General features: G+C 45.5%; 1 protein-coding gene and 1 long non-coding RNA gene across 2 annotated transcripts in view; both read right to left on the bottom strand.

The window, feature by feature from the left end:
- Positions 1 to 14, bottom strand: part of LOC143276457 (aspartate aminotransferase-like) — a 39,716-nt gene extending 39,702 nt beyond the window's left edge. The window contains exon 1 of the mRNA XM_076580959.1: positions 1 to 14. This exon is cut by the window's left edge and continues 91 nt beyond it. The gene's annotated coding sequence lies outside the window, so the exon portion shown is untranslated.
- Positions 1 to 12,500, bottom strand: part of LOC143276458 (uncharacterized) — a 471,243-nt gene that overhangs the window by 39,702 nt on the left and 419,041 nt on the right. The gene's annotated exons all lie outside the window — the stretch shown is intronic.

The following is a 12,500-nucleotide window of genomic DNA, read 5'->3' as shown; positions in this document are numbered from 1 at the left end:
TTTTTCTTTTCTTTTTTTTTTTCGTGTACGTGTGTATACATGACGGCTCTGTGTGTGTGTGTGTGTGTGTGTGTGTGTCCAGTACTGTCTCGCCACAAAAAAACAACAGCAAACCAAACCACACACCCACTGCAAAAACACTAGTAACTTTCCCAAAGCGGCACTGCACTCAACCAACACAAACCTTCGCTGCCTCTGTCCAGGAGAGACACTGAAAGAGAGAAAGAGAGAGAGAGAGAGGGAGGGAGAGGGGGGAGGAAGGAAGAGGAGGGGGAGAGCGAGAGGGAGGGAGGGAAGGAGAGAGAGAGAGAGAGAGAGGAGGGGAGAGAAAGAGGGAGGGAGGAAGAGGAGGGAAGAGCGAGGATGGAGGAAAGGAGAGAGAGAGGAGAGAGAGAGAGAGAGAGAGGGATGAAGGGAGGAAGAGGGGGGGGGAGAGCGAGAAGGAGGGAGGGAAGGCCGGAGAGAGAGAGCCGAGAGAGAGAGAGAGAGAGAGAGAGAGAGAGCGGGTGAGAGGGGGGGGTGAGGGGGGTTAAATCAATATGACGAGGCGGACACACTCCACTCGGGACTGCGCGGCTGCTGAATACATTGGTGTGTACAGTCAGTACAGAGCCGGGAATAATGAAAGGTCGCGCAGAAAGCAAACATGTGTTCCTTGCGAACTCAACGCATTTGGCAGTACGTGTGTTTCGACCTTGACCTCTTCCGCACCCCCACCCCCTCCTTTTTTTTTTTTTTTTTTTTTTCTTTAACCTTCCACCCACCCTTTTCCTAATCTCTCCTCACCCTTATTACACCCTAACCCGGGCTTTCCTACCACACCACCACCCACTACGTGGAGAGAGAGAGAGAGAGAGAGAGAGAGAGAGAGAGACGAATTTCAATGCCAGCTCAGCTGTTCAGCCTGACGCTCAGCAATGCCGCGACGCGACGCGATGTCCATAGAATGATATTGAGGCCATGGCGGCAACTTTTTTTTTTTTTTTTTTTTTTTTTTTTTCGTTTTGTTTGGTTTTGTTTCGAATGTACAACCATATGAAACAATCCAGTTATTGTCAGCATCGAGGTTGTCACAGACTAGCGATTCACGAGGCACAGCAGCGACTGAACACATTCATTGATTGCTATGGATACATAGCGCCGATCCTCGGTAGGAGACCAAGCTCTAAGCGTTTTACTGACAAACACGGGCGTCATTGACTGCTAGTGGATACTTAACATAGCGCCTATCCTCGGTCGAAGACCAAGCTCAAAGCGCTTTACAAACACAGGCCACGGTCATTGCCTGCTATGGATACTTACATAGCGCCTATCCTCGGTCGGAGACCAAGCTCTAAGCGCTTTACAAACACAGGGCCATTTGCACAACAGGCTGCCTACCTGGGTAGAGCCGACTCAGTGACGGCTGCTACTCAGTGGGCGCTCATCATTCGTTTCCTGTGTCATTCAGTCTCATTCAGGCACGAACACTTACACACTCGAATCAGACAGACATGGTAATAGTTTTACGTGCATGAACGTTTTGTTTATTTACCGCCGCCATGTAAACAACCATACTCCGTTTTCGGTGGGGTGGGGGGGTGCATGCTTGGTGTGTTCTTGTTTTCATAACCCACCGAACACTGACATGGATTACAGGATCTTTAACGTGCGTATTTGATCTTCTGCATGCTGTATACACACGAAGGGGGTTCAGGCACTAAGCAGGCCTGCACATAATGTTGACCTGGGAGATCGGAAGATTCTCCACCCTTTACCCACCAGGCGTCGTTACCGAGATTCGAACCAGGGACCCTCAGATTGAAAGTCCAACGCATTAACTATTCGACTGTTGCGCCCGTCAATATACACACCATCAGCCCACGTAAAACTGAATCAGACCACGGAGAATTTTCTTTGGCAGTACAGGTATGGTTCTGCACGTGCTTGGGTGTCAATGTGTAGTGTGTTGTGGATGCGTTTTCCTTATGTAAAGTTTGGACAGCTTAATTTCTACACATTCTTCCTCTAATGTGTTCTTTTCATCCTGTTTAATGACCCAGTGTGTGCAATGGGACGGAATCGTAATTGCCGTTTAGCAATCTTAAATCCCGGAAGCTGAATTTAGGATGCTAAAGTGCGATTATGCCGCATGATTTGAGCTGATCGAATACACTGCTCCAGTACAATATCATTTGATTCACATCGTTGATAATATTATCAATTCTGCACTATCAGATCTGTTGGAAACAACCTTTCGAAATGCTATTACATTTCCGTGTGTGCATGTCCCTTGAATGCGAGACCATCAGTAGGCTGAATTACCTTTAGTTGATGATAATATGTCTTTCTCTGTCTCTGGATCTTGCGATTGGAATGAACTTCCTCTTTCGCTTCGTCAAGTCTCCACACTCAGATCTTTCAAGTCTGGCCTTAAAACCCATCTCTTCCCAAAATAGCCTCCCTTGCCTGCCCTTCCTTGTCTTTAGTTTCTACAGTTTTAGAGTTATGCATGCGTGTGAATGACTGGTGCGAAAGCGCTTTGATTTGTCTCTGCACAAGATTCAGCGCCATATAAATACCATTATTATTATTATTATTATTATTATTATATTCTGTCTGTCTCTTATTTTCTTTTCAAAATGGGGCTTGGCCGCATATAAGTTACTTTAACCTAAGCACAATTTTAAACCGAAATTGGAGTGGTGCGGGGTGTGTGTAGTGATGTGTGTGTGGTGGGGGGTGGGAGGGGGTTGTGGTGCGGAGGAGGTGGGTGGGGGGGGGCGTGGAGGGAAGGGGGGTGGGGGGGCGTTTACTAAGATTCAAGCCATTTCCAAGGTGTATGATAGTCCAGTCCTACTGTGTCTGACCAGCAGAACAGCAGAGGAGGCAACTACTGTCCCATATTGTATTATAGAGGTGAGTGTCTTGCGGAGTGATGGCCTAGAGGTAACGCGTCCGCCTAGGAAGCGAGAGAATCTGAGCGCGGCGCTGGTTCGAATCACGGCTCAGCCGCCTCGGATATTTTCTCCCCCTTCACTAGACCTTGAGTGGTGGTCTGGACGCTAGTCATTCGGATGAGACGATAAACCGAGGTCCCGTGTGCAGCATGCACTTAGCGCACGTAAAAAAACAACAAAAAAACAACAACAACAAAAAAAAACACACGGCAACAAATGGGTTGTTCCTGGCAAAATTCTGTACTAACAAATCCACGTCGATAGGAAAAACAAATAAAACTGCACGCAGGAAAAAATACAAAAAAACCCAACTGAGTGGCGCTGTAGTGTAGCGACGCGCTCTCCCTGAGGAGAGCAGCCCGAATTTCACACAGAGAAATCTGTTGTGATAAAAAGAAATATAAATACAAATACAAAATACACCCCCACATACACCATACTTCACACTTTCATTTCTTTGCGACTGAGTCACGTTTTGGAACGACCCGAGACTCGAACTAACAACCCTCAGATTGCGAAACTGAACTCGGCACTCAACCAACTGAGCCAAGCAGGCAGTCCGCTGAAGATGTACAAACTAAAAAATAAAATAGAAAATCTTTTGTATATATATATATATATATATATATATATATATAAATGTTCGGTTTGTTTCTTCACAAGCTGTCTGTTTCAGCCATATTATGCGCTGCCACTGCACGCGCATGAAAACTGCAATAATCATTTTTTGACTCTCTTGTGTAAACAAAGTGAGTCTATGTTTTAACCCGGTGTTCGGTTGTCTGTGTGTGTGTGTGTGTGTGTGTGTGTGTGTCCGTGGTAAACTTTAACATTGACATTTTCTCTGCAAATACTTTGTCAGTTGACACCAAATTAGGCAAAAAATAGGAAAAATTCAGTTCTTTCCAGTCATCTTGTTTAAAGCAATATTGCACCTTTGGGATGGGCACAATTTTTTTTTTTTAATGAAGCCTAATTATATGCAAACTGCATTTACTGTTATATTTATATTTTTTTTGTATTCTCTAAACTTGGCACTTTGATCTGATATTCTGACCCAACAACAAGAGGAGTCATTATTATCATTTTTTGTTCAAACAGGAACTTCTTTTGCTAAGCATGGAAGTTTTATTTATTTTGCAAACGTTTTGGTGCAGATAGTAAAAAAAGGGAAATTACTCTGTAATTAATGCTGGGGGAGTTAATTTGCTTTAAACTGATCTTTCTCATCTTAAACATTACATTTTGAAATTATACTCAAAACATAAAAAGCTTGGATTCTTCTTTTTTTTTTTTTTTTTTTTTTTAAAGTGTATCACAAGTGAGTTTTGAAGGCCTCTCTTGTATTGGGTTGTTTTATCGCAGTTTTGTTTTTGTTTTTGTTTTTTAGTTCGGTCGCTGCGCTGGAGCTATAATGATTTACTGGGTTGTTTTAATTAATGAAGGCAGTTTTGTTGCAGCTTCTGTTGTTGACGCTGTACTCATCAGTGGCAGAAGCAACCGGCAGCTTGCTGTTGAGTTATTATCGATTTTTCCTCCAGAGTGACACACGGGTACACGTTTACTTGGAACCGACGGCCAAGGCTGTATTTAAAGAGAGAGCAAAACTTTAAAATGACGCTCTTTCAAAACCATGTCATGCATTATTGAACAGACCAGTTAAAAACATGTTGGGTTGCGCTTTGACTGACAAAGCCGGTTGTCCGGGTTTATGAATGTCGCGTTTTGTTTGTGTATTTTGGCTGGCTTGTGTGTCTGTTGGATTCAGTGTGTGTACTGTCAGTTTCGAGACTTGGACCCTGACTGCAGACATCGAGAGAAGAATCCAAGCTGTCGAGATGAGATGCTTTCGAAGACTACTTGGCATCTCCTACAGAGACCACATCACTAACACGGAAGTGAAGAACAGAATCAAGCAAAGTATTGGACCCTACGAAGACCTTCTGTCCATAGTGAAGAAACGCAAACTTAGGTGGTATGGACACATCTCCCGATCATCTGGTCTTGCCAAAACGTTCCTGCAAGGCACCGTACAAGGAGGCAGAAGGAGAGGACGGCAGAAGAAGAGATGGGAAGACAACATCCGGGGGTGGACAGGCTTGACGCTCGGTGACGCCCTGAGGAAATCAGAAAACCGTGAAGAGTGGAGAGGGGTGGTGGTCAGGTCAGCAGCGGTGCCCCAACGGTCTGAACCCAGACTACGGGAGAGGTGAAGGTGAAGGTGAAGTTGAAGGTGACTGTCAGTTTGTGTGTGACATTATTTTGTGCATGTCATTAATTTTGTGTATGTCAGTTTGTGTATGTTGGTTTGTGTATGGCGGTTTGTGTATGTCAGTATGTGTATGACAGTTTGTGTATGTTGGATTGTGTATGTCGACTGGTTGGCATATCGGTCGGTTTACGTGTGTGTGTGTGTGTGTGTGTGTGTGTGTGTGTGTGTGTGTGTGTGTGTGTCAGTTTGCGTAGTCAGTATGTGTGCTGGTTTATGTATGTCAGTCTGTGCATGTCGATTTGTGTTTTATCATGTTTGTATATGTCGGTTTGTCTGTGTGTGTCGGTTTGTGTATGAGTTTGCGTTACGTTATTGTGTTTGCATATACCGGTTTGTTTGTCAGTGTGTGTCGGTTTGTGTCAGTATGTGTAAGCTGATTTGTGTCCATTGTGAAACACAACAACAACAACAATAACAACAGCGACGATAACAACAACAACAACAACAACAACAACGACAACAACTGACAACGACAACAACGACAGCGACGACAACAACTGACAACGACAACAACAACAGCGACGACAACAACTGACAACGACAACAACAACAACAACGACAACAACAACAGCGACGACAACAACAACGACAACAACAACAACAACGACAACAACAACAGCGACGACAACAACAACGACAACAACAACAACGACAACAACTGACAACGACAACAACAACAGCGACGACAACAACAACAGCGACGACAACAACAACAACGACAACAACAACAACGACAACAACAACAGCGACGACAACAACAACAGCGACGACAACAACAACGACAACAACAACTGACAACGACAACGACGACGACAACGACAACGACAACAACAACAACAACGACAACAACAACAGCGACGACAACAACAACAACGACAACAACAACAACGACAACAACTGACAACGACAACAACAGCGACGACAACAACAACTGACAACGACAACGACGACGACAACAACAACAACCAAAACAACAACAGCAACAACCAAAACAACAACAACACCAACAGCGACGACGACGACGACGACAACAACAACAGCAACAAGACCAGCAACAACAACAAGAACAACAATAACAAACAAGTATCAGTACCAGTAACTCAAAGGAGGCGTCACTGCGTTCGGACAAATCCATATACGCTACCGACACCACATCATCTGCTAAACAGATGCCTGACCAGCAGCGTAACCCAACGCGCTTAGTCAGGCTTTGAGAAATAGACAACAAAAAGAACATATTCTCCTGCATTACCATCTATTCGTTTGTTTTTTGTTGTTGGTTTTTTGTTTGTTTTTTTGTTTGTTTTTTTTTAACCCAAACATCAACATTATTGAACAGACGACGCAACAAAATAAAATGACTTACGTTGTGTATGTTATTTTCTCTATATATCCATCTTTCTATCGATCTATGATATCTATCTGTGATAGAGTAAGCTTGGTTATGAGCTGTGATTTATTAAGAGATATTTAGAGAATTGGCACATCCTATAGCTCACAGCGCCAAGTTGTAACAAGGTACACTTGGTGGTAAAGGGCTGTGGTTTAGGGATGGATTTAATTTGGATAAAAGAATTGAAACATTAAAGGGAAAGATTTTGGATCAATCTTGTGATGGAGCTCTATTCTGTCGGCGACGCCACTTTTGTAGCCGTGTACCGAGTGGTTCTAATAGGGTACGGACGGCACAAAAGACTTAACTAAATATTGATGATGATTTACTGTACTAAATGATAGACAAGAATGCCCGCGCACAGGCCAGGGACATATAGAGGCCAGTCACAAATGGGTTTTTCTATTGTTTTATTTACAATAGTTAAGTAGAGGAAAACTAAGAAGACATAAAGGAGAAGAGAAGAGATAAGAAGAGAAGACAGTGCCTGGAATGACACAAACAAATGTCATAAGCACAGCATGTCGGCACAAGTGAATAGTAAAGCACATGTATACATATTACATGGAAAGACTATCACTCTGGTTTGGGATACGCAACAACATAACGCATATGTGTGTGAAGACCAAACGCTGACATCAAATGACATTTCTAATACATTTAAATAGCACAGTTAAAGTGATTGAAGCGATGCTGACTTGGTGAAAGTACACTGACAGTATAGATTAGGTAAAGGTTATACTGTGTCAAATTACTCAAATGAATCAGTTTATCATGTAGCACTATACTGGAGTAAGCCGTATAGGAGAGAGCATGATAACTAAATTACAATTAACAGGTGGTTTTAACCAATAACTGATATTAATCCAACACTATCTTGTAATCACAACAGCAGAATACTACACACATCTTAGAGTACTGAGAATCAGTGAAACACTGTAACCTTCATCAGTGACAGCAAATGAGAAAGAACGCGTCATATGCACTCCTTAGAATATTCTCGAACAAACTATCAGTGTCCAGAGACGTCAATGACTGTGACGTTAAAAAGAATCAAATGGAACACTGCTCCAAGCATATGACGAAATTATTAATTTATTTAGATCAATCATAGCTGAGCTGTGACTAACATGTCAAAGCAATAACTGAACATACTCATATGAACACAAGTACTGTGTCAAACAATACAATTCACAAATCATCAGCACATTCTCCACACTAGTACTTACAGCGATACGTAGTGAGGTGTTGTGGTGTGTCCATCGAGATCGATGATGACCATCATTGTCATCGAGGTGGGGGATGGGGGATGGGGGGAGGGTGGTGGTGGGGTGGGGGGAAGGATGCTCATGAATCTATCTGTGAGTGCGCAGATGGCTGAATAGTCCAATCTGCGCACGAAATGTCCGCTGACAGTTGGGGCAGACAAAGACAGGCATATCATTGTCAGGGAGCTTGTTTGCCCGTGACTTTCTGGCCTGCCTCTTCTGAACAGCTGCAGCAGTCCTGTTGGCCTCGCACAACCTGGCGCCTTTGTGCACAGCAGCGCGCCATTTGTCACGGTCCACTGCAGATTCCTCCCAGGAGTCAGGGTTGATATCAAACGCTTTCAGAGAGACTTTCAGAGTATCTCTGAAGCGCTTCTTCTGACCTCCGTGTGATCTCTTCCCTTGTTGCAGCTCGCCATAGAAGAGCCTTTTGGGCAGCCGATGGTCTGGCATGCGCGCCACGTGTCCAGCCCAGCGAAGCTGGGACTGCATCAGGATGGTGAAGATGCTGGGAAGGGTGGCTTTTGTGAGCACCTCTGTGTCAGGGGTCTTGTCTTGCCACTTGATGTTCAGTAGCTTCCTGAGGCATGTTGTGTGGAAGTGGTTCAGCTTCTTGGCATGTCGTTGGTACACTGTCCAAGTTTCGCAGGCGTACAGTAGTGTGGGGAGAACTACTGCTCTGTAGACCTTTAGCTTGGTCTCAAGACTAATGCCTCTTCTGTTCCAGACATTTGCATTGAGTCTACCAAAAGCTGCGCTTGCTCTTGCAATCCTGACGTTCACTTCATCGTCGATTGTCACATTTCGTGACAGTGTGCTGCCAAGGTATGTGAACCGCTCCACCGCACTGAGTCTCTGACCGTTGACTGTGATGTTGGGCTCAACGTAGGGTTTCCCTGGGGCTGGCTGATGGAGAACTTCAGTTTTCCTCGTGCTGATGGTAAGGCCGAAGTTCCTGCTGGCAGTGGCAAACTTGTCGACGCTGAGTTGCATGTCAGCTTCAGATCCAGCGTTGAGGGCACAATCATCAGCAAACAAAAAGTCTCTGATGATGTCTGTCATGACCTTCGTTTTTGCTTGAAGCCTTCTGAGGTTAAACAGCTTGCCATCTGTTCGGTACTTTAGGCCGATTCCAACATCGCCATCTCTGAAGGCATCAGTAAGCATTGCAGAGAACATGAGGCTGAACAGCGTTGGAGCCAGGACGCAGCCTTGCTTGACACCATTTGTGACAGCAAAAGGAGCAGATGTTTCACCATTGTCCTGGACTCGAGCCTGCATGCCTTCATGGAATTGGCTGACCAAGGAAATAAATTTCCGGGGGCATCCGTACTTGGCCATGATCTTCCACAGTCCCTCTCTACTCACGGTGTCGAAGGCCTTAGTGAGGTCGATATAGGTGGAGAACAGATCAGCATTTTGCTCCTGACATTTCTCTTGCAGCTGCCTTGCAGCAAACACCATGTCAGTGGTTCCGCGCTCTTTCCGGAATCCACATTGGCTCTCAGGCAAATGACCTTGGTCAAGGTGTGCTGTGAGGCGGTTAAGTAGGATCCTGGCAAGTATCTTGCCTGCGATGGAGAGCAAGGAAATGCCCCAATGGTTATCACAGGCTTGCCGGTTCCCCTTTCGCTTGTACAAGTGAATGATACATGCATCTTTGAAATCCTGGGGGATCGTCTCTTCTTTCCACATGAGTGAGTACAGCTGATGAAGCTTCTCAGTCAGCACAGTGCCTCCATCCTTGTAGACCTCTGCTGGTATGGAGTCTGAGCCAGGTGCTTTGCCACTGGATAGCAGACGGATTGCTTTCTGGGTCTCAAGAAGTGTTGGCGGATCGTCCAGTGCTTCGTTGGTGGGGACTTGTGGGAGACGGTCTATGGCTTCATCATTTATGGAGGAAGGGCGATTTAAGAGACTGTTGAAGTGCTCAGCCCATCGTTCGAGAATGTTCTCCTTCTCGGTGATCAAGGTATTCCCATCTGCACTGAGGAGGGGGGATGATCCTGAGGATGTGGGGCCGTAGACTTCTTTTAAGGCATCATAGAACCTCTTCATATCATGCCTGTCAGCATATCCCTGGATCTCATCAGCTTTGTCACTCAGCCACTTATCCTGCATCTGGCGTAACTTTTGCTGAACAGTCCTGCGGATGTCATTGTATGCATCCTTTTTTGATGTGGACTTTGGGTTGCTCAGGTGGGCTTGATGCAGACGGCGTTTCTCATCCAGAAGCTGCTTGATTTCATCACAGTTTTCATCAAGCCAGTCTTTGTGCTTTCTGGTCATGGGTCCCAGGGTCTCTGAAGCTGTACTATAGATCAGCTCACGCAGGGTCCTCCAGTCAGACTCCACATTCTGGTTGTCCAGAGAGGCGGATTCCAGACGATCCTGCAGCAGATCCACAAAGGACTGTTTGGTGGTGATGCTTTTCAGCTTAGCGATGTTGAGCCGTTTTGGAGCCTTCTGGCCTTGGGGGCGTCTCTTGGGTTGGATTCGAATATTCAGCTTCGAGACTACAAGGCGATGGTCTGTCCAACACTCGGCGCCGCACATGGTCTTTGTTACACGTACATCTTGCCTATCCCTTTTCCTGACGATGACATAATCGATGAGATGCCAATGCTTTGAGCGAGGGTGCATCCATGACGTCCTGTTACGGGTAGGGAGGCAGAAAACTGTGTTGGTTATCAGCAGTTTGTGCTCTGCACAGGTCTGAAGCAAAAGCAATCCAGTGAGGTGTTAGCCATTGTGAGAACACACATGACACACACTCACACTGCCCGCGACACAGCAAGAGAGAGAGAGAGAGAGCAGCTCTGGTCAGATGACTGACCAGGTATGAAAATGACCACTCATCACTCACTGTGCCAATTTATGCAAGTTAAGCAGACTGCAAAGACAGTCACATGTGCTGCGAGCAGATCGTCTATAATCAGGCCAAATCTGACCGAGCTAATCAGGCCAAATCTGACAACAACTGTGTTTCTTACAAGGTGTTCAGTGACAGATTTCTAAACGATTCCTGAACCGATTTACTTCGGATAAGTTGCAAAAGAAAGAGCTCAACGCCTACTTTATAATGGGTATAAAATGAAGTGTTGATTATTTAAGATGAATTTATAATCTTAATTTAAGTCACCTGAACAGGATCAGTTTTAACAAGCTCGTCACTGAAAATTACAAACTGCGTTAAATCAGTTTAACGTAGGCCAACATGAATGGAATAGACTTAAAGATGGAATTGCGACGATTCTGCCAGTATATAATACTTGTAAAGTTTACTGATCCGACAAAAGAGATATTAATTAAATACTAAGAAGAAGAAACACAGATTCCAGCTCAGCCAATAGCGTACCGCGACGCGACACTGGTCGAGCCGTGAGTAGGTTGTCTGGCGAGGAGGACAAAATGATGTGAGCGGCTTGGCGTTCAAACTGGGAGTGATGTCACACAATCTGTGCGCGGGTTAGTTGGGAAAAATTGTCGTCTGATGTAGCTCGTGTGTGAGCAGTTTTGGAGCAAGCATAGCGTGTTTGTCTGTTTGTTGTTTGTGTGTTTGTTAGTGTGTTCAAGTTGTTTGCCTATTTCTTTTTTTCGAGGCTTTCAGAGTCTGCGTACAGTCACTGACTACATACGTTGAGTCTCTGTAGCGCACCAGCGAGCCATTTGACCTACTAACCTGCATACTATGCATAATTAGGTGCACGTCTCAGTTGCGGTGTGACCCAAGGCTGACCCCTGGCCCGGAGAGGGAGGGGATGTGGGGGGGGGAGGTGAGGGGGCCTCCCCCATACACATACATACATACACACATACATACGTACGTACATACACAACTTCAGCTCTCTCTCTCTCTCTCGCACGCACACACACACACACACACACACACACACACACACACACTGTCACACACACATGCACATGCACACACACACATGCACACACACACACACACACACACACACACACACACACACACACACTGTGACACACCACTCAAACACACACACACACACACACACACACACACACACACACACGCACACACACACACACACACACACACCGTCCGTACGTCTGGCTATCTGTTAGAGAAAAAGAAATTTTTAAAAATAGTAGAAGAAGATTTTTTTTTTTTTTTTTTTTTAACCGGAAAAGTACATACAGCCAAAGGACTAAGACAGACAAATGACCGCACAACTGACACCAACCAGTTCCACGTGTCAGAGGTCAAAGGGTCAGCGTAAGTCCGCGGCGACCCCCAACTCCCATCCCCCCACTCCCCCATCCCCCCCAACTCCCCCTTCCCCCTCTCCTGCTGTTTCCCCTCCCCTCCCTTCCCCTCCCCTCCCCTCCTACCCCACCTTGCACTGGCCATGAGTGGATGTAATGTGTTTGCTGGTATCTCGTGTTCTAGCTAGAAAACCTCGGTGACTTTTGTCACTGTAAGTCGGTATCGTGTCGTATCGTATCGTATCGTATCGTGTCGTGTCGTGTCGTGTCGTATCGTATCGTGTCGTGTCGTGTCGTGTCGTGTCGTGTCGTGTCGTATCGTATCGTATCGTGTCGTATCGTATCGTGTCGTGTCGTGTCGTGTCGTATCGTATCGTATCGTATCGTATCGT

This window comes from Babylonia areolata, chromosome 32 (assembly GCF_041734735.1).
Source record: "Babylonia areolata isolate BAREFJ2019XMU chromosome 32, ASM4173473v1, whole genome shotgun sequence".
Taxonomy (NCBI): Eukaryota; Metazoa; Mollusca; class Gastropoda; order Neogastropoda; family Buccinidae; genus Babylonia; species Babylonia areolata.
Note: the sequence above shows the minus strand (reverse complement) of the source record. Positions and strands in the feature narration are given on the sequence as shown.